The sequence below is a fragment of the Entelurus aequoreus genome, linkage group LG09, assembly GCF_033978785.1.
Source record: "Entelurus aequoreus isolate RoL-2023_Sb linkage group LG09, RoL_Eaeq_v1.1, whole genome shotgun sequence".
NCBI lineage: Eukaryota > Metazoa > Chordata > Actinopteri > Syngnathiformes > Syngnathidae > Entelurus > Entelurus aequoreus.
Window position 1 is genome coordinate 26524881 of NC_084739.1, and position 20818 is coordinate 26545698.

The 20818-nt window shown below is 44.7% G+C and overlaps 1 protein-coding gene across 1 annotated transcript in view; it reads right to left on the minus strand.

Moving 5' to 3' along the window:
* LOC133656819 (glycine N-acyltransferase-like protein 3) overlaps positions 1 to 20470 on the minus strand; it is a 34710-nt gene extending 14240 nt beyond the window's left edge. The window contains exons 1-2 of the mRNA XM_062057666.1: positions 20356 to 20470; positions 10150 to 10261 (exon numbers count right to left, since the gene is read on the minus strand). The gene's annotated coding sequence lies outside the window, so the exon portion shown is untranslated. The remainder of the gene's footprint in view (positions 1 to 10149; positions 10262 to 20355) is intronic.
* Between the last annotated feature and the right edge of the window lie 348 nt (positions 20471 to 20818).

The following is a 20818-nucleotide window of genomic DNA, read 5'->3' on the forward strand; positions in this document are numbered from 1 at the left end:
TATGGTACATAATTCTACCCTCCGTTCCTTTTTAAGAAAGTGATCTGTGACCCTGTCGTACCAAGAAGGTCAAATCCTTTTTCCAGGGGTTTGACAAGTGTCCTCTCAATGGCCAGCAGAGGCTGCTTAAACGGCCTTGGACCACGGTGTTGCGGGTGTAAGACTTGAGCCACTTTCAACAGTAGAAGCTCCTCTCTACACCTGCAGATGTAGCTCCAATCTTTGCCACTAGTGACAATAGTTTGTACACCTGAGGCATTGCTCAACCCTGACTATGTTCATAACTTTTTCCATGCCTTTTGTATGCCCTGTCAAAATTAGAAAGATCACCAAAACCCACTTTTGACCAGACAACACATCCCTGAGATGGTTTCATCAAGAAGCCAACAGTACATTTTATTTGTTACAACACTTCCAGTCAGCCAGCTCACTTTGTCATACCAGGTCAGTTGAAAAGACTTCTTTCTTTTCCTTACCTTTTGCACCAAATTAATCTGAGGAGTTGATATGCCCTCCTGTTTAATTCTAAGTTTTTCTTCGTAAGGAAGACCATCAAATGGCTTTGCCAAAATCCGGTCCACAACATTCAAATTATCTGCCATTATGTGCATAGGCTGACCATATTCTGAAAAAAGAGGACATATGTATGCGTGCCAAGGCGGGCAGCACGCCACGGCCGGGACTAGGTGAAAATTTGCCAATGATACTTGAACTTGCTTTATAAATAATATACTTATTTAAATAAAGCATTTTTTCTCCTCTGTTGACAGCAGTGTTGGCGCTAGGAATTTTCAAAATGGGGTCCCATGGACACCATCAAGTCATAAAAATGGGGTATCACAGTACATTTTTGGGGTCCCACTTTTTTGAAAGCGTTTTGAAAACAAATGATAAACATATGCATTGTCCTGTTACATCTCACATTCCATATTGTGTTTTGGAAAAAGGTTGTCATAAACGTTACTTAGTTCATTAAAAGAAATAATAAAAAAAGAAGACAAATTTGTATGCATATGTAAATGTATTCAGTTATAAACATTCAGTCACTTTCTTCTTTCCTTCATGGATCTAAACTTTACCGCTGCTGGTAGTTTTTCAATGTTTTTATTTAATAAGTTGTAGGTGTATTTATTTCAGTATAAACGTGTAAAAAGTGTTTTGCTTCGGTCATGAAATGATGATAACGGTGTGCCAGGGCATACCTACATTTTATATTTAACGCTTAAATCTATGGAGTCAACATCAACTTCAGATCTATTCCTCATTTCAAAATGTTTTAGTTTTTTTAATGTTATTTTTTTGTTTGTTTTCCACCCTTTTTTGTCAAACAAAACTATGTTTTTTTATGGCAAACACACAAAATATGCAAAATCTTCCACCAAAAATATTTTTCAAAGTGGAATATTTGATGTGACGTAATCGGAACCTTGGATAGGTCAATAATTCAAAACAACATTGATTTTCATTCAATATTATGTTTTGAGCAATGACAGTTTGAAAGAAAAAAAAACAGCTTTGTTTTATTAATCAACATTGCAACTTTTTCTAAATTACATTTCACCTTTAAGCTTTTTTATTTCACTTTTGTTATGTTTATGTTTATTTTAATAGTATTTTTAGAATGTGCCGTGGGCCTTTAAAGCATTAGCTGTGGGCCGCAAATTTAAAAAAAATCTGGGTCCTTTCTGATTTCAATGCGTTAAAAAGACACAAAAAGTGCGTTAACGCCAACACTGCTTGACAGTATAACAAAATAAATCACACTTATATTCTGTAACATTCAGTTTTGGAAAAAAGTGCAGCGGTAGAAATATTCAAAATAATCTCTAAATTTTAATTTCCCCTCGGGGATTAACAAAGTATTTCTGATTCTGATTCTAAATGTATATATATATATATATGAGGTGGGGGGGTAGGGGATAGCGGGGGGTTCTGGGTATTTGTTCTGTTGTGTTTATGTTGTGTTACGGTGCAGATGTTCTCCCGAAATGTGTTTGTCATTCTTGTTTGGTGTGGGTTCACAGTGCGGCGCATATTTGTAACAGTGTTAAAGTTGTTTATACGGCCACCCTCAGTGTGACCTGTATGGCTGTTGACCAAGTATACATGGCATTCACTTGTGTGTGTGAAAAGCCGTAGATATTAGGTGACTGGGCTGGCGCGCAAGGCCAGTGCTTTTAAGGCACGCCCCCAATATTGTTGTCCGGGTGGAAATTGGGAGAAATTCGGGAGAATGGTTACCCCGGGAGATTTTCGGGAGGGGCACTAAAATTCAGGAGTCTCCCGGGAAAATCGGGAGGGTTGGCAAGCATGTCAATCAATCCACTCTCTCGCTCTTTCTGTCTCTGTCCTTCCTTCACGAATGCTGCTGCATGAGCACACCTTCACAATTTATTTTGTTTTTAACCCCTTCTTAACCTTGGACGTACATTGAAAATACACGCAACACTAACTCAAAATGCCGGACATTTGAGGCATTTAAGAAACCCCGCCCGGACAGCCCCGCAAAAGAGGACATGTCCGGGGAAAAGAGGACGTATGGTCAGTCTAATGTGCAGCTTTCTACCTAGCTAGCTCACTAGCTGGGACTGGCACGAGGCCAGTGCGAAGTGTAAGTGCTTTGAGACGGTAGAGGGGCTCAACAGCACCCGCTGCGCGGTAGGGACAGAAACTGCACAGTGAAAGAAGTCAGTCTCCAAACGCAATAAAAACTCCAGAAATAGAAGCTCAATTTGTCCCTAGTCGTTTTTAAAAAATAAAATGTCGCTAAGAGAATCAGGAAAGTCTCTGTTTCAACTCAGAACAACAGAATGAATATTGAAAAATGCTTGCATGGATGTTTACAACACAAGATCGCTGATTCGCTCATTTTGCTGTCAACCAAAAAGGGAATCAGCCTTAGACAGATCATCCAATCATCATGCAGAAGTTGAGGGTCCCGGCCAGCCGAGACCAGACCACTGCCCCATAGACCCCCAGAGACGCTGAGCGTCCGATGGGCGGGACAAAGCCCAGCTTTTATCCAATGACTCGTCTTGTTTCGCTGCAGTGTATGAACTCTGTGGTCCGCCAGGGTCTACAGCAGGGGACTCAAAAATGCGGCCCGCGGGCCAATTGCGGCCCGCGAGACGTCATTGTGCGGCCCCCACCTTAATATGAACGTTTAATGTTAGTGCGGCCCGCAAGTTTTCTATGAATGGCGCTTGACTGCGCTGTGTGCGGAGCTGAAGCATTCTTGCCAACCCTCCCGATTTTCACCGGTCAACAATACTGAGGACAACAATATTGAAGACACGAGATTTAGCGTCCACTTTTTCTCCATACAAACAATGTGCCTGCACAGTCACATGTTATATGCGACTTCAACAGTCACACGTAAGTGACTGCAATGCATACTTAGTCAACAGTCATACATGTCACACTGAGGGTGGCCGTATAAAAAAAACTTTATCAATGTTACAAATATGCGCCACAATGTGAACCCACACCAAACAAGAATGACAAACACATTTTGGGAGAACATCCGCACCTAAACACAACATAAACACAACAGAACAAATACCCAGAATTCCTTGTAGCCCTAACTCTTCCGGGCTAAAAGGAATCTACCAATCATGGTGTGGTATATGGCTCTCGAGGGCCGAACATTGACGTCACTTGCGTGATGCAAGCAGAGAAACGTTTTTCTCCTTTTCCACGAGACCCGCACGTGCCCTACCTCCCTCCCTCCCTCTCTGGCTCACTCTTGCGCGCTCTCTCTCTCTCTCTCTCTCTCTCTCTCTCTCTCTCTCTCTCTCTCTCTCTCTCTCTCTCTCTGTCTCTGTCACTGTGTGTGTCTTTGTCGCTCCCGCCGGTCCGGGCGGGGGAGACAAGCAGTTCGGTAGCTTCCGAAGGAGCGAGCAACAATACAAAAGTGTGGTGCACTGGACCCCAGCGCTGATACTCCGACAGAGAGTCGCTGGGCGAATCGGACGTGTAACACGTTCGTCGCGATCGGGGCTAATTGTGCTACCGTAACTGTAAACTCCACAGCGAGCCCCCCCCCCACCCCTCCCCTCCCGTTGGCTCCAGACAAAGACAATTTTTGTTATTTGGGTCCAAAATACCCCTGCGTTAGTGGAAAAGCGGCAAATGAGTGAAAGCGAGAGAAACGTTGCCATGGAGACAAGGGCAGTCACACCGCGACACCTGTCCGTCAGTAATAAAGTCCCCGATAACCTGGACCAATTCAAACCGTTATTTGTTTTTTTATTGTTTAATTTGCATTGCCTCACACTATGAACACTACATATATTTTTATATGACTCCGGTACTTTCCGCCGACCGCCGCGTTGCTGTCGGGAGGAAAAGTGGAACGACACACATTGCGGAAATAACATTATCCTCCGTGCGTCGGTTAAATACAAATATATTCCACAACACCAAACATGTCTTTTTCAAAGCGTGCAGTGAAGAGAAAGGTTAGTGATGAGCAAAGACAATTCCAGGAAAAATGGGAGATGCAATATTTCTTTGTTGAGCACAGGGGCACCCCAACGTGTCTTATTTGCACAGAGAAAGTTGCCGTGCACAAGAAATACAATTTAAAACGTCATTATATCACTAGACATGCTGAGGAGTATGCAAAATACCAGGGAGATGAGAGAGTGAACCGGGTTGCACATTATGTGTATGTGTATACCTTGTTGCTGACTGGAGAAATCATATTATTATTGTTAGAATAGAATAGAATAGAATAGAATAGAATAGAATAGAATAGAATAGAATAGAATAGAAAGTACTTTATTGATCCCTGGGGGAAATTCAGCACCACAGTTTGCTCACAATAGACAAGAATAACAATGAATAATATAATATATATAATATATTATATATATAATATATAAATAATATAAATATATTCTACATCATCGTCATCATCGGCATCGCAGTCTCGGAAGACCATTGATTTCCTGTGCCTCGGAGTCAGGTCTTGTCGCAGCGTCTCCTGTGGCTGTGTAGGCCAATTCGTGAGAGACATTCCCGGCCGCAGATGTCACATATCCAGACCGGTCCCATAGATGTTACCGGTGTCGCAGAGCCCTGTTTCTTTCTCTTTGCCCTCTTCGCCTCATGGTGTTGGGCCAGGGTGGTTTCTGACTTGAGCAGCCCGCTGCGGAGTGCCTGCTGCCACTGAAGGCGGTCCTGGGCTGCATCTTCCCAGCTGTTGGGGCTGATGTCAAAAGACTTGAGGTCTTGTTTGCAGACGTCCTTGTAACGTAGCTGGGGACGGCCAATCTGCCTCTTGCCAGTTGTGAGTTCAGCATAGAGGATGTCCTTTGGGATTCGCCCATCGTCCATCCGCCGGACATGGCCCAGCCAGCGGAGACGTTGTTGCCTCAGTAGGGAGCACATGCTGGGAAGCTGTGCTCTTTCCAGGACTGATTGGTTTGTGATCCTGTCCCTCCAGGTGATGCCCAGTAGACGCCTAAGGCAGCGAAGATGGAAGATGTTTAGCCGCCGCTCTTGGTGGGAGTATAGGGTCCAGGTTTCACTACCGTACAGTAGAGTGCTGGTGACACAGGCTCTGTACACCTGCACCTTAGTGTGGATAGTGAGCTTGCGGTTTTCCCATACTCTCGCTGTAAGCTTCCCAAAAGTTGTGGCAGCTTTTCCGATGCGGCCACTGAGTTCGGTATCGAGTGACAGGTTGTCGGTGATGGTGGAACCGAGGTAGGTGAAGGTGTTTATGACTTCCAGGGTGTAGTTGTTGATGGTGATAGAGGGGGGTGGTTCAGTTCCCTGTCCCATCGTCTTGGTTTTGCTCAGACTGATGGTCAGGCTGAAGTCCTGACAGGCTTTGGTGAACTGGTCCATTAGCGTTTGCAGGTGCTCCTGGGAGTGTGCTACCACTGCTGCGTCGTCAGCAAACAGCGGATGACGAGTGGCCTGACCTTTGTTTTTGCTTTCAGACGGGCATGGTTGAACAGTTTACCGTCTGTCCTTGTGTGAAGGTAGACTCCTTCAGTTGCTGTACCAAATGCTTGGCGCAGGAGGAGGGAAAAGAAGATCCCAAACAGGGTGGGCGCCAGCACGCATCCCTGCTTGACACCACAGCAGATTTTGAAGGGGTCTGATGTGGACCCATCGAACTGGATGGTGCCATGCATGTCAGTGTGGAAGGACTGGAGGATGCAAAGGAGTTTGGGGGGACAGCCTATTCGTTCAACCAGCTGAAAGAGGCCACTCCTGCTCACAAGGTCGAAAGCTTTCGTAAGGTCAATAAATGCCATGTAGAGTGGTTTTCTCTGCTCTCTACACTTCTCCTGCAGCTGTCTCAGAGAGAAAATCATGTCAGTAGTAGACCTTCCTGCTCTGAACCCTGCCTAAGATTCTGGGTATATTTTCTCAGCGAGAACCTGGAGTCTATTCAGTGCAACTCTGGCAAAGAGTTTGCCGGTAGTGCTGAGTAGAGAGATACCCCGGTAGTTGTTACAATCACTCCTGTCTCCCTTATTCTTGTACAGGGTTATGATGGTAGCATCCCTCATGTCCTGTGGTACAGCACCTTTACTCCAGCACAGACAGAGGAGCTTGTGAAGTTGGTCGAGGAGAGCAGGCTTTCCACACTTGAGGATTTCAGCTGCGATTCCGTCACTGCCAGGTGATTTACCGCATGCTAGGCTGTCAATCGCTTTGCTTAGCTCCTCAGTTGTTGGTTCCATGTCCAGTTCTTCCATTACAGGTTGACACTCAACATGGCGGAGGGCTGCATCGGAGACAGTGTTGTCGCTGGCGTAGAGTTCGGAGTAGTGTTCTACCCAGCCGTCGAGTTGTTCAGAGCGGTCAGTGATGATTTCTCCCAGTGCCGATTTCAGCGGAGCAGTTGTGTGGTGTAATGGTCCAAGCGCCTTTTTGATGCCGTCGTACATGCCTTTGATGATACCGGAGTCAGCGGCTGATTGGATGTTGCTGCAAAGCTGTAGCCAATAGCTGTTAGCACAGCGACGGGAGGCATTCTGCAGTTTCTTCCTTGATGCCCTGAGAGCATGTAGGGTATTGTCACTCGACGTGCATTTGTAGTTGGTAAGGGCGATACACTTTTCTTCCAGTATCGGTGCCAATACAGATGCGTTGGCTTCGAACCAGTCATTGGACCTTCGCAATCTTTTGCCAAAAACCGTTAGGGCCGTGGTGTGGATGGTGTCTCGTAAGCCTTCCCAGTACTGCTGGGCAGAGCTGCACTGGGGTAGTTGGTGGAGGGATTCCTCTAAGGCACGGTTGAAGGAAGCAGTTTTAGTTGGATCGGCTGCTTTGCTGCAATCCACACGGGGGGGTCCTTTAGGTTTGGCTCTGTAGATAATTTTTGTCTGCAGTTTGACTTTACAGCAGACGAGGGTGTGATCGGTGTCACAGTCTGCATTGTGAAAGGTACGGGTTTGGAGGACACTTCTGAGGTCAGAGCGCCGTGTTATGATCAGGTCCAACTGGTGCCAGTGGCCAGATCTTGGGTGTCTCCAGGAGACTTTGTGGCGGGGTTTGGACTGAAAGTATGAGTTAGTGATGCAGAGATTGTGAAATGTGCAGAACTCAAGGAGACGCTGCCCATTCTCGTTCATTCTACCAATGCCATGGTAACCCAAGCAAGATGGCCAGGAGTTATGATCTGAGCCAACTCTTGCGTTAAAGTCACCAGGCAAGTTGAGCTGATCTTGTTTGGGGATGTTTCTCACAGTCGCCTCAAGCTCATCATAGAATTTGTCCTTTATTTCGTGGGAGGAGCTAAGTGTTGGTGCATACACACTCACCAGGTGGACAGGTCCCATGGTGGTGTTAAGGCAGAGGGTTAAAATTCTCTCTGATCCGCCTGTAGGTAGTACTATTGCTCCTAGTAGAGTGCTCTTGATTGCAAAGCCAACTCCGTATTCTCTGGTTTCACCCGGAGGCTTCCCCTGCCAGAAGAAGGTGTAATCTCTTTCTCTCAGTGAGCCTGATGAGAGGAGTCGGGTTTCCTGAAGGGTAGAGATGTCTATTTGTCGCTTCAGGAGTTCGTTGTTAATGACTGCCGTCTTGCGGGCGTCGCTTATATCGAGCAGGTTGTCAGTTAGTCCGGGGGTCATGGTTCTAGCATCCCAGACGTAGTGCTGGAGTCTTTGTTTTATTGGTTTTGCTTGGTGCAAGGTTTACAGCCCACTTGTCAGGAAGAGTCCCTTAGCTTCATGCACCCAATGAAGCAGGCAGGCTGTGGCGGAACAGCACCTAATTGGCTGGGGGCTGCCCAGCTTGAGGCGGGCGGTAGCTGTCCAGTAAGATAAAACATCTCTCCCACCGACGGAGGTAGCCCCTGGCGCCCATCCCTACGCCAAACGAGAAAGGGCTTATAACCGGAACTGCTGACCTCCCGTGTTGTGCCTTCACTGCACAGTGAAGCTGGAGTTTCCTCTCCAGGGCACAAGAGGCCTGGGCAAGGTGTATGGAGATCCTGTGTTGCCCAAGCAACAGGGCCCCCCTCTCTGCCTTGCTGACGTTGTCCAAAGGAATGGAAAACCAATACATTTGGCGTCAGTTCGGCTGCAGGACATGCCAGAACAGTGCTTCACACACTGAACTACCTAACGGAGTCCAGGCCGGGTTTTCTGTTGGGGTTTGCTCCCTTAGCCTTTTCCATTCCAGAGGATACCCACAAGGCAGTGGAAGGGGGGTTCTATTTAACCCATAGATGGGGCAGTGGTTGGCGGACGCCAGGGCGTGTCCACACACCGGTGGGCCTGCACGCCTCGCCTCTGGGGCCCACTGCTGCTCCGAGATCCCCTACAGTTTAGCCTGCGTCCGCAAAGATGCAGTTACCGTGCGTGGCCACGAGGAGGCACCACAGGAGTCTTGGTGGTGGAGAGGCTTTGTACCAGCAGGAGGAGGCTTTCGCACTCGGCTCCTCTTTTCACCCACCCAGGGGCTAGCTGGCGGAGATAGCTGTAAGCAGAGAGTAGCAAGCAGGGGCAGCATGCAGCATGCACTAACTACAAGCACTTCTGCCACAAATCTAACGCACTGACGCATCACACGCACCCTGTGCGCGAGCACACACACACATATACTCTACATTTAAGTGCAGTCAAGGAACATATGCATTATACAGTCTGATGGCTGTCAGTATGAAGGACCTCCTGTGTCGTTCCGTGTTGCATTTTGGGAGTCTGAGCCTTCCACTGAACGTGCTCATTCTCCCCGCAAGGTCCGAGTGTAGTGGGTGGGAGGTGTTGTCCATAATGGCTAGGAGTTTTGCTAGACTTATCCTCTCTTGTTATTATTTATGACTGATTTATTTACTTAATTCTCATTTTGTTCATTTATATTTTGATTGTATTTTGTGTTGAAAATAAAAATAAAGACATTTAAAAATATTTTTTTTAAGAAATCTTTTCTTGCGGCCCAGCCTCACCCAGACTCTGCATCCAGTGGCCCCCAGGCAAATTTAGTTTGAGACCCCTGGTCTACAGAGTTTAAAGCAACGTGAAGCTGCAGGAATGAGAGAGAGGAAAGCCGCGTCGTTACCAGTGATAAGAAGCTGATTTTAAACAAAAGAGCGAGTTGTAGCGCATATTTGGTCAACAACATGTACACACAACACTATATATTTAATCACTTATTTTTTTGACATTTTAGGGGCAGCTGAGCTTCCCTTGCAGTCTTAGAGCAATCGCCTCTGGTGTGTTCACCCTTAACATAAATAGCACTTAATTTTCCACACAAAGGCATTTTTTCTCAAGTCTTCTTTTTTTGACATTACGGCAATGATATCGTACCATGGCTCAACAATTATTTGGTTAATTACCAATAATAAAATTGATAAAATGATTCGAAAACTGTACATGTTAAACAGTTCATTTGTATTATTTTTACATTTTATGTGAATGTATTCATTTAATATGTATATTTATTTTGATTTTATTTGCGCTTCACTTAAGCACTCCGGATGAGAATTGTTTTTCAAAATAAATCCTGCAAATTAAATCTCCAAGAAAACCTTTAAAAACTAATTTACAATCTTAAATACAGTCAAGTTCACAATTATCCGATTTAGAGTGATTTTCTTTGTTTGTTTGTGGGTATCGTTCAGCTGGAAATGACACACAGAATACAGGAAGATTACGTAAAGATGTTATCACTCACTTGGTTTACAAGGCTCTTCGACTCCTGCAGCTCACCTGGCAATATTCAGATTTAAATGCGTCCACTTCATCAGATGACGCAAGCTCCAAAACACCTGAACTGGATGTGGACTCTGTGAGGATTAGCAAATCCACCAATATATAAACTTCAGGTAAGACATCGTTAGCATTCCAGTACTGTGGATTAGTTGCGGCGTTTTTCTTTGTTCGTCTGTCAAGTCTTTCCACACTGGCAGCAATCCAAAGCCATATTTATTGCTAGCTGCTTGCGTGTCAGAACTTGATGCCGTTACTTATTTTCCACTGCAGTAAACGCTAGTTTAAGGTTAGATCAGAGTTAAACTAAGTGAGCTGCTGTTGGCTACTTGTGGTCAAACCATCATGTATGATATTCCTAAAAATCGTCGTGAACACCTATGGTAAAAGTTATCCACCTTCTTCTTGTCCTTAGCTGTCATTTGCCATGTCTCAGATGACACTGACAGAACTACTGCTTCATATACCCTATATTGCCAAAAGTATTTGGCCACCCATCCAAATCATCAGAATCAGGTGTCCTAATCACTTGGCCCCGCCACATGTGTATAAAATCAATCACTTAGGCACGGAGACTATTTCTACAAACATTTGTGAAAGAATGGGTCGCTCTCTGGAGCTCAGTGATTTCCAGGGTGGAACTGTCACAGGATGCCACATGTGCAACAATTCCATTCATGAAATTTCCTCGCTCCTAAATATCCCAAAGTCAACTGTCAGCTTTATTATAAGAAAATGGAAGAGTTTGGGAACAACAGCAACTCAGCCACAAAGTGGTAGGCCATGTAAACTGACAGAGAGGGGTCAGCAGATGCTGAAGCGCATAGTGCACAGACTTTCTGCACAGTCACTTGCTACAGAGCTGCAAACTTCATGTGACCTTCCAATTACCCCACGTACAGTGCACAGAGAGCTTCATGGAATGGGTTTCCATGGCCGTGCAGCTGCATCTAAGCCATACATCACCAAGTCCAATGCAAAGCGCCGGATGCAGGGGTGTAAAGCACGTCACCACTGGACTCTAGAGCAGTGGAGACGAGTTCTCTAGAGTGATGAATCACGCTTTTCCATCTTGCAATCTGACGGACAAGTCTGGGTTTGGAGAACGGTACATTTCAGACTGCGTTGTGCCAAGTGTGAAATGTGATGGAGGAGGAATTATGGTGTGGAGTTGTTTTGTCAGGAGTTGGGCTTGGCCCCTTAGTTCCAGTGAAAGGAACTTTGAATGCTCCAGGATACCAAAACGTTTTGGATAATTCCATGCTCACAACCTTGTGGGAAGAGTTTGGAGCGGGCCCCTTCCTTTTCCAACATGACTGTGCACCAGTGCACAAAGCAAGGTCCAGTCTGGTGTGGATGAACTTGACTGGGCTGCACAGAGTCCTGACTTGAACCCGATAGAACACCTTTGGGACGAATTAGAATAGAGACTGAAAGCCAGGCTTTTAGAAGAATGGTCGACCATTCTTATAAACACACTCCGCAACCTTGTGGACAGCCTTCCCAGAAGAGTTGAAGCTGTAATAGCTGCAAAAGGTGGACCGACATCATATTGAACCCTATGGGTTAGGAATGAGATGGCACTTCAAGTTCATATGTGAGTCAAGGCAGGTGGCCAAATACTTTTGGCAATATAATGTATTTTGAGTTTTCTTTGTAAGTCAATATTTTTTCTTTCCTTTATATAGTAAAGCTACAAAATTAAAAATTTGTGGGATGAGTGCCTGTGCCAAAGAGAGGTTGAAGAGGACTGTGTTAATGTAGGAGAGCTGGTCAGCACATGCTTTGAGCACCTTCCCGGGTACACCGTCTGGACCAGCCGCCTTCCTGGGGTTCACTGCCTTGAACACCCGTCTGACCTCGTGCTCCTCAAGAGTGAGTGTGGGAGTGCTGGGGGCTGGGGGGGTTGGGAGGGCTGGGGGTGGTGTGGTTGTGACTGTTTGTGACGTCTCAAAGCGAGCAAAGAAGCAGTTCAGCTCCTCTGCCAGCGATACATCCCAGTCCCCGGTTGCTGCGTCACAGTCTTTATAGTTGGTGATGTGCTGTATGCTCTGCCACATCTGCCGTGGGTTGTTGCTTGAGAGGTGGTCTTCGATCCTCTCTTTGTAGTCCATCTTGGCTTCCTTGAGTCCTCTCTTCAGGTCAGCACGCGCAGCACTGTATTGAGCACTGTCACCTGACCTGAAAGCGGTGTCGCGGGCCTTGAGGAGCATGCGGACCTGGCTTGTCATCCAGGGTTTCTGGTTTGGGTAAACCCGGATGCTTTTTTCCACAGTGACATTTCCGATACAGTACTTTATGTAGGATAGTACCGACTCTGTGTGTGTGTGGGCAGGTCTTGGTCTTCGAAAATGTCCCATACAGTGTGTGCAAAGCAGTCCTGTAGCTGGGGGAGTGCATCCTCAGGCCAAGTTGTAATAGTCTTTATTACTGCTTTTTGTCTTTGATCTGAGGGGGGTGTAGGCAGGGATGAGCAGCAAGGAGAGGTGGTCTGACTGGCCTAGGTGGGGGAGGGGAATGGGGATGGGGATGATACATGTTTTCCAGCGTTGACTAATACGTATTAAAGTGATCGTATAATGATTTTTCTTCTACATTTAAAGCACTTCCTTGTGGGCTACTTCACATCTAATAGTGTTTTTTTGGTCATAATTTTGTTTTACAGATCAAGCCGCTTTCTGACTGTCTCTTCAGGATGCGCTGTTTTGTGGGCAGTCTTATTGCGGGCCTCTACTGTGTCTGACAGGGTCGTCTTCCCGTCAGCCATGTTGTAGTTTTTATCGCTTCCATATCGAGTTTACTGACGGATGTGAGTTCGAACATTGTTTTAGGAATGCATGTGCATGTACCAGACAGTCTGCCCCACAACAAGAGGATACAAACAAAAAAAGGAACTTAGCGACTACTGTACAACTTCGGACTACGTAGCAGACTCGCACAAACCTCTTCAGGTAACCTTTGACCATGTATGGAGATAGCCATTGACGTCACATGTTGGAAAGCGTCACAAGTTGGGGCAAGTCGAAAGCTCCTTATTTGGAACAAGTTTAGAAGAAGGCAACATTGTTTAATAATTATCTCCGCTATGCCTCCATGGTTTGATTTCAAAAGTTTAGGACTTGTGGGGATCCCAAAGAGACAAAACCTGGTACCAACAAGTAAGAAAAGTTGGTTTTACATAATAGGTATACTTTAAATCAATTTTATTTGGCGTTTTCCCATCTGGTGAACACTATATATTCTTATGTATATACAAACCCCACAACCAGTGAAGTTGGCACGTTGTGTAAATCATAAATACAAACAAAATACAATGATTTGCATATCCTTTTCAACCGATATTCAATTGAATAGACTGCAAAGAGAAGATACTAAACGTTCGAACTGGAAAACGTTGTTATTTTTTGCTAATATTAGGTCATTTGGAATTTGATGGCTGCGACATGTTTAAAAAAAGCTGGCACAAGTGGCAAAAAGACTGAGAAAGTTGAAGAATGCTCATCAAACACTTTGGAACATCACATAGGTGAACATGCTAACTAGGAACAGGTGGGTGCCATGATTGGGTATAAAAGCAGCTTCCATGAAATGCTCAGTTATTCACAAACAAGGATGGGGCGACGGTCACCACTTTGTGAACAAATGCGTGACCAAATTGTCCAACAGTTTAAGAACAACATTTCTGAACGAGCTATTGCAAGGAATTTAGAGATTTCACCATCTACGGTGCGTAATATCATCACAAGGTTCAGACAATCTGGAGAAATCACTGCACGTAAGCGGCAAGGCCCAAAACCAACGTTGAATGCCTGTGACCTTCGATCCCTCAGGCGGTACCGCATCAAAAAGCGACATGAGTGTGTAAAGGATATCACCACATGGGCTCAGGAACACTTCAGAAAACCACTGTCAGTATCCACAGTTGGTCGCTACATCTGTACGTGCAAGTTAAAACTCTACTATGCAAAGCGAAAGCCATTTATTAACAACACCCAGAAACGCTGCCGGCTTCGCTGGGTCCGAGCTCATCTAAGATGGAAAAGTGGAAAAGTGTTCTGTGGTCTGACGAGTCCACATTTCAAATTGATTTTTGGAAACTGTGGACGTCGTGTCCTCCGGACCAAAGAGGAAAAGAACCATCCGGATTGTTACAGGCGCAAAATTCAAAAGCCAGCATCTGTTATGGTATGGGGGTGTCTTAGTGCCCAAGGCATGGGTAACTTACACATCTGTGAACGCACCATTAATGCTGAAAGGTACATACACGTTTTGGAGCAACATATGTTGCCATCCAAGCAACGTTATCATGGACGCCCCTGCTTATTTCAGCAAGACAATGCCAAGCCACATTCTGCACGTTTTACAACAGCATAGCTTCATAGTAAAAGTGTGCGGGTACTAGACTGACCTGCCTGTAGTCCAGACCTGTCTCCCATTGAAAATGTGTGGCGCAATATGAAGCCTAAAATACCGGTGACCCCGGACTGTTGAACAACTTGAAGTGTACATCAAGTGAGAATGGGAAATAATTCCATTTGAAAAGCTTCAAAATGTGTCTCCTCAGTTCCCAAACGTTTACTGAGTGTTGTTAAAAGGAAAGGCCATGTAAGACAGTGGTTAAAATGCCCCTGTGCCAACTTTTTTTCAATGTGTTGCTGCCATTAAATTCTAAGTTAATTATTATTTGCAAAAATAAGATTAAGTTTCTCAGTTCGATCATTAAATATCTTGTCTTTGCAGTCTATATAATTGAATATAAGTTGAAAAGGATTTGCAAATCATTGTATTCTGTTTTTAATTACGAATTACACAATGTGCCAACTTCACTGGTTTTGGGTTTTGTGTTTGTGTTTGTAGTATGACTTTCAGAGTGTGAATGTTGTCTGTCTATCTGTGTTGGCTCTGCGATGAGGTGGCAACTTGTCCATGGTGTACTCCGCCTTCCGCACGAGCGCAGCTGGGATAGGCTCCTGCACCCCCGCGACCCCGAGAGAGACAAGTGTTACAAAATGGATGGATGGATGGATCATTGTCCCAAAGTAAGTCAGCCAGCTCCTTTGCCCTCTCCATGAGTTCACTATTGTCCTGGCCTCAGAGAGACTAATCACAAGTTCCTCCTTTAAGCCAATTTTGGAGCACAGCAGCAGTGTGTCACTTGAAGATGGAGAGGAAGACCGTACTGGGACGGTATAGCTCGGTTGGTAGAGTGGCCATGCCAGCAACTTGAGGGTTCCAGGTTCGATCCCCGCTTCCGCCATCCGAATCGCTGCCGTTGTGTCCTTGGGCAAGACATTTTACCCACCTGCTCCCAGTTCCACCCACACTGGTTTAAATGTAACTTAGATATTGGGTTTCACTATGTAAAGCGCTTTGAGTCACTAGAGAAAAAGCGCTATATAAATATAATTCACTTCACTTCACTCTCACTAAACAAATAAAACATCCATCCCTCCATTCATTTTCTACCGCTTGTCCCTTTCGGGGTCAAAGGGGGGGTCACTGGAGCCTATCTCATCTGCATTCGGGCGGAAGGGTACACCCTGGACAAGTCGCCACAAATAAAACATGTAACAGGAAAATGATTGCTATCGCAATTAAGATATACAGAGGAAATGTGCTGAACGTCTTGAGTTTTGGGGGATCCCAGGTTCAAGGGGAGCTTTACCGAGAATCTGGATAATGCATTCAAGGCATGGAGCGATGAATCAATAACACTTTCAGTAGAAGAATCTTCAGAACCAGGACAGCCTCCAGCAACAACCAGACAGCGCACCTCGCCTACTACCATTGCACGCAAAAGGGGAGAGAAGAGCTTGTCTGGGTTCCATCCATCCATCCATTTTCTACCGCTTGTCCCTTACGGGGTCGCAGGGGGTGCTGGAGCCTATCCCAGCTGCACACGGGCGGTAGGCGGGGTACACCCTGGACAAGTCGCCACCACATCACAGGGCCATCATAGATAGACAGACAACATTCACACACTAGGGCCAATTTAGTGTTGCTAATCAACCTATCCGCAGGTGCATGTGTTTGGAGGTGGGAGGAAGCCGGACTACCCGGAGGGAACCCACGCAGTCACGGGGAGAACATGCAAACTCCACACAGAAAGATCCCGAGCCCAGGATCGAACCCAGGACATTCGTATTGTGAGGCACACGTACTAACCCCTGCTCCACCGTGCTTGTCTGGGTTGTTAGAGAAAATAGTTTCTAAAAGGAAGAATGGGTCAGCAGCATCTGGAAGTGCAATGCCATCAACCCAGAAATAACTCGGCTTTTATTTATTTGCAAAATACAGAGACTTTTTGTTTATATTTACTGTGTTATTATTTACAGTTATTTCGACAGTAATGAATATTTTGTTGGGAGCAGTTATGATACACTGGTTACGCCTCCCACAATATGGAGACCACAAATGTGTAAAGCGTTCTTTTTACCTTTTAAAAACGTTAACGCATAACATATTGCCAGTTAAGATTTGGTAGGGTATTTTGCAGGGTATTTTTTATTTTTTATTTTTTTGTCATAAAAAAATACAATCATGTGTGCTTACGGACTGTATCCCTGCAGACTGTATATTGATATATAAAGTAGGAACTAGAAATATTAATAACAGAAAGAAACAACCCTTTTGTGCGAATGAGTGTGAATTAGTGTAAATGGGGGAGGGAGGTTTGGGTTGGTGCACTAATTGTAAGTGTATCTTGTGTTTTTTATGTTGATTTAATTAAAAAAAAAAAAAATAAATAAATAAATAAACAAAATATAAAATATGAAATAAAATTTAAAAAAAAAAATTTTTTTTGTATTTATTATTTCTTGTGCGGCCCGGTACCAATCGATCCACGGACCGGTACCGGGCCGCGGCCCGGTGGTTGGGGACCACTGCCCTAAACACCTCCCTAGGGAGGAGTTTGGGTGGCATCTTGACCAGTTGCCTGAACCACCTCATCTGGCTCCTCTCGATGTGGAGTAGCACCGGCTTTACTTTGAGCTCCTCCTGGATGGCAGAGCTTCTCAACTTGTCTCTAAGGGAGAGTTCTGCCACCTGGTGGAGTAAACACATTTCGGCCGCTTTTATCCATGATCTTGTCCTTTTAGTCATAACCCAAAGCTCATGACCATAGGTGAGGATGGGAATGTAGATCAACCGGTAAATTGAGAGCTTTGCATTCTGGCTCAGCTCCTTCTTCACCACAACGGATCAATACAGCGTTACTGAAGACACCGCCCCGATCTGCCTATCGATCTCACGATCCATTCTTCCCTCACTCGTGACCAAGACTCCAAGGTACTTGAACTCCTCCACATGGGGCAAGGTCTCCTCCCCAACCCGGAGATCGCACTCTCCCCTTTTCCGGGCGAGAACTATGGACTCGGACTTGGTGGTGCTGATTCTCATTCCAGTTGCTTCACACTCGGCTGCGAACCGATCCAGTGAGAGCTGAAGATCCCGGCCAGATGAAGCCATCAGGACCACATCATCTGCAAAAAGCAGAGACCTAATCCTGCAGCCACCAAACCGGATTCCGTCAATGCCCTGACTGCGTCTAGAAATTCTGTCCATAAAAGTTATGAACAGAATCGATGACAAAGGGCAACTTTGGCGGAGTCCAACCCTCACTGGAAACGGGTCCGACTTACTGCCGGCAAAGCGGACCAAGCTCTGACACTGATCATACAGGGAGCGGACCGCCACAATCAGACAGTCCAATACCCCATACTCTCTGAGCACTCCCCAAAGGACTTCCCGAGGGACACGGTCGAATGCCTTCTCCAAGTCCACAAAGCACATGTAGACTGGTTGGGAAAACTCCTGTGCACCCTCAAGGACCCTGCCGAGAGTAGTGGGTTGGGTTGAACAAGTGGGTTGTTCAAAACTAAAAATGGATTCTGAAATCGGATTAGATCACAAATCGAATCCTAGTTTTAATTTGGATCAAAATTTCAGTTTGAGTGGTTCAAAACGTTTTAGTAGGATTTGGAAAACTTTGATCCAAAACAACAGGATTATTCTGATACCAACGGAGTTAGAATTTCAAGGTGGATTTCAGGAGGAAAATGCAGTAAAACTTTAAAATTGGTCAAAAAATACATTTGTATAATTTTGTGTATTTACTTTTATTCATATTTTACACTAGACTTGTTTAACCACGACAGTGATAAACTAAAGAAAGTAGATATAGGCTACCAAATATGCCTTACAGTAAATTAAAGTCAAAATGGAAAAAAAAAATGATGTTATGAAAACTGTCACGGCGCAAGCGCATGCCGCTGCGCATGCCGCTGCGCATGCCGCTGCGCATGCCGCTGCGCATTCCTCAATGAGCTCCGTGGAGCGCCCCTCGGGACACGCCCACGGGCGCTCATCTCTTGCTGCAGCCCGCTGGCTGCAATCAATCACCAGCAATCAGCGCACCTGTCTTTGATGAGCTTCCTGGGCTTCTTAAACCAGTGCAGACCTGCGTTCCGGGCCAGAACGTAGCGATCTGTTCCTGTACAGTAAGCCGAAATTCTCCACGCTATATGCATACTCTCTCTATGTGTTTCTCCCCCTTCGTGTTGACTGGTCTCGTGTCCCCCTTATCGTTCCTTGCAGCAACCCTTTGTTCCCGCGTGACGAGCTGTGTGTCTCGTCTTCCCGTATTCCCTCTGCTTCCTTGGGTGCCCATTTGGATCTTGACCTCCCGCCTGCACACAGACCTTTGACGCCTTCGACTTCCTGCCTGCTCACTGACCTCCGAACTTGTCTTGTCCCCCCTGGACTTCCACACCTCTTGCTCAACACTCCCGGTAACACTCATTTAATTCCGACACATAGTCGTGCACTACATACATTCTTGACTAGTTCTCACACTTCATTTATTTATTTATATATATTGTGTATATATATAAAAATAAATATAGAGTTTAAACGAGGTCCCTTCTGTATGTGCCGTCTCCTCCTCCTGTACACGTGACAAAAACAATGAAACCATGAAACATTCCCACTAAACAAATTTCAACACAAACAAAAATATATTAAATGTCTTTGTCATCTCTGTGTATCAATTTCAAAGAAACAATCACCACAGATGAAATTGTCAAAATGCTGATTAAATGAACAAGCATAGGAAAGAAAAAAACATCTTCCCTGCAGGCTCTTCTTCATCTAATAGACCGGCATTTTGACAGTTTCCTCTCTAATGAATCTTTCTTTGAAATGAATATAAACAGTGATTACAGAAATATTCCGTATATTTTTGTTCGTTATTGAAATCTGTTTGGGGGGATTGTTTCACAATTTGATTGTTGCCAAAAGATAATTTTTATATCATATTGACTTTACTATACTAAAAGGTTTATTAGGTACCATATGTCTACTTTTTTTTTTTTTACTTTATCACTGTAACAGTTAAACAAGTCAAGTACAAAATATAAATACAAGTATAAACACTAAATTATACCAATGTATTATTTTAAATTTTACTTCGTTTTCTTCCTGAAATCCACTTTGAAATTCTACCTTTTTTAATCAAAGTTTTCCAAATTCTACTGAAACTGTAGGTTTGATTCAAAGGAAATACTAAAAATATCAGATACATTAAAACATACACAAACACCCTACTTTTGGGCAGATTACATAAATTCTACTTTCATTGGTTGGCATAATATATATTTTTTTCTAAATGAGGTACACAAAAGAATGATGCAGGGATGCATGGAAAACAAAGTTATCTTTCCAGGCACAAATCAATGAGATTTTCCTTCCACACTTTTTGTAGTTTTATTTCTGGTAGCATCAGCTGGCAATACACTGTATGATTTTGGATGACTTTTTTAATTATGTTCCACTAAAAAGTGCTTTCTATTCATCTGTGTGAGCACTGTCACAGAATGGAAGGGCGGACTTTGTCATTTTCTTCCAGAGATTGTGAAAAGTGGGCAGTGAAAGTGTATCTTGCAAAGCCAGACTGTCAAGTTTAACTTTTCTGTCCCTCCACATTTCTGTCCCTCCATGGAGGTTGTAGTGATTTTAAAATGCAGACGAACGAGGTGTCAGCGTGCAGTAAAAAGGGTATTTACTGATTAAACAAATAAAACAAAAAGCGAGCGCATCAGGGAAGTGCTCTGAATGGACAGGCTATGAGGGAAACAAAACAAAATGCTGGACCACAGCAAAAAACACTTACATGGAATGTGGAGCAGACGGCGTCCACAAAGTACGTGCGTACCTGAGCTCAGCATGGAAAGAATCGTCAACCGTGACCAGTGAATAATGTACAGACAACAAATGCTGTCGCAAGCTCAACTTATATAGTGCTACTTACAAAGAGAAAACGGGTGAGGGGAAAAGTGCTCGAAGGCAGGCGTAAACCTGCTGCAGGAAAGTGGAAAAACAGGAAGTGAAAAAACACAAAATAATAGCCGAGACAGGAGCTAAAACTACACCAAGAAAATTTCCATGAAACTCAAAATAAGGCACGGCGTGGTGTGACAAGCCGTGACATGTGCCTTACTATTTTTGATATTTTTTGTAGTAAAAAGTTTTCAGCATGAGGACAACTAACATTATTAATTATTATTAAGATCCAACTTTCCTCAGAGGAAAAGACACTGAGGTGTTTTTATGGTGCGTTCAAGTACCACTGAACA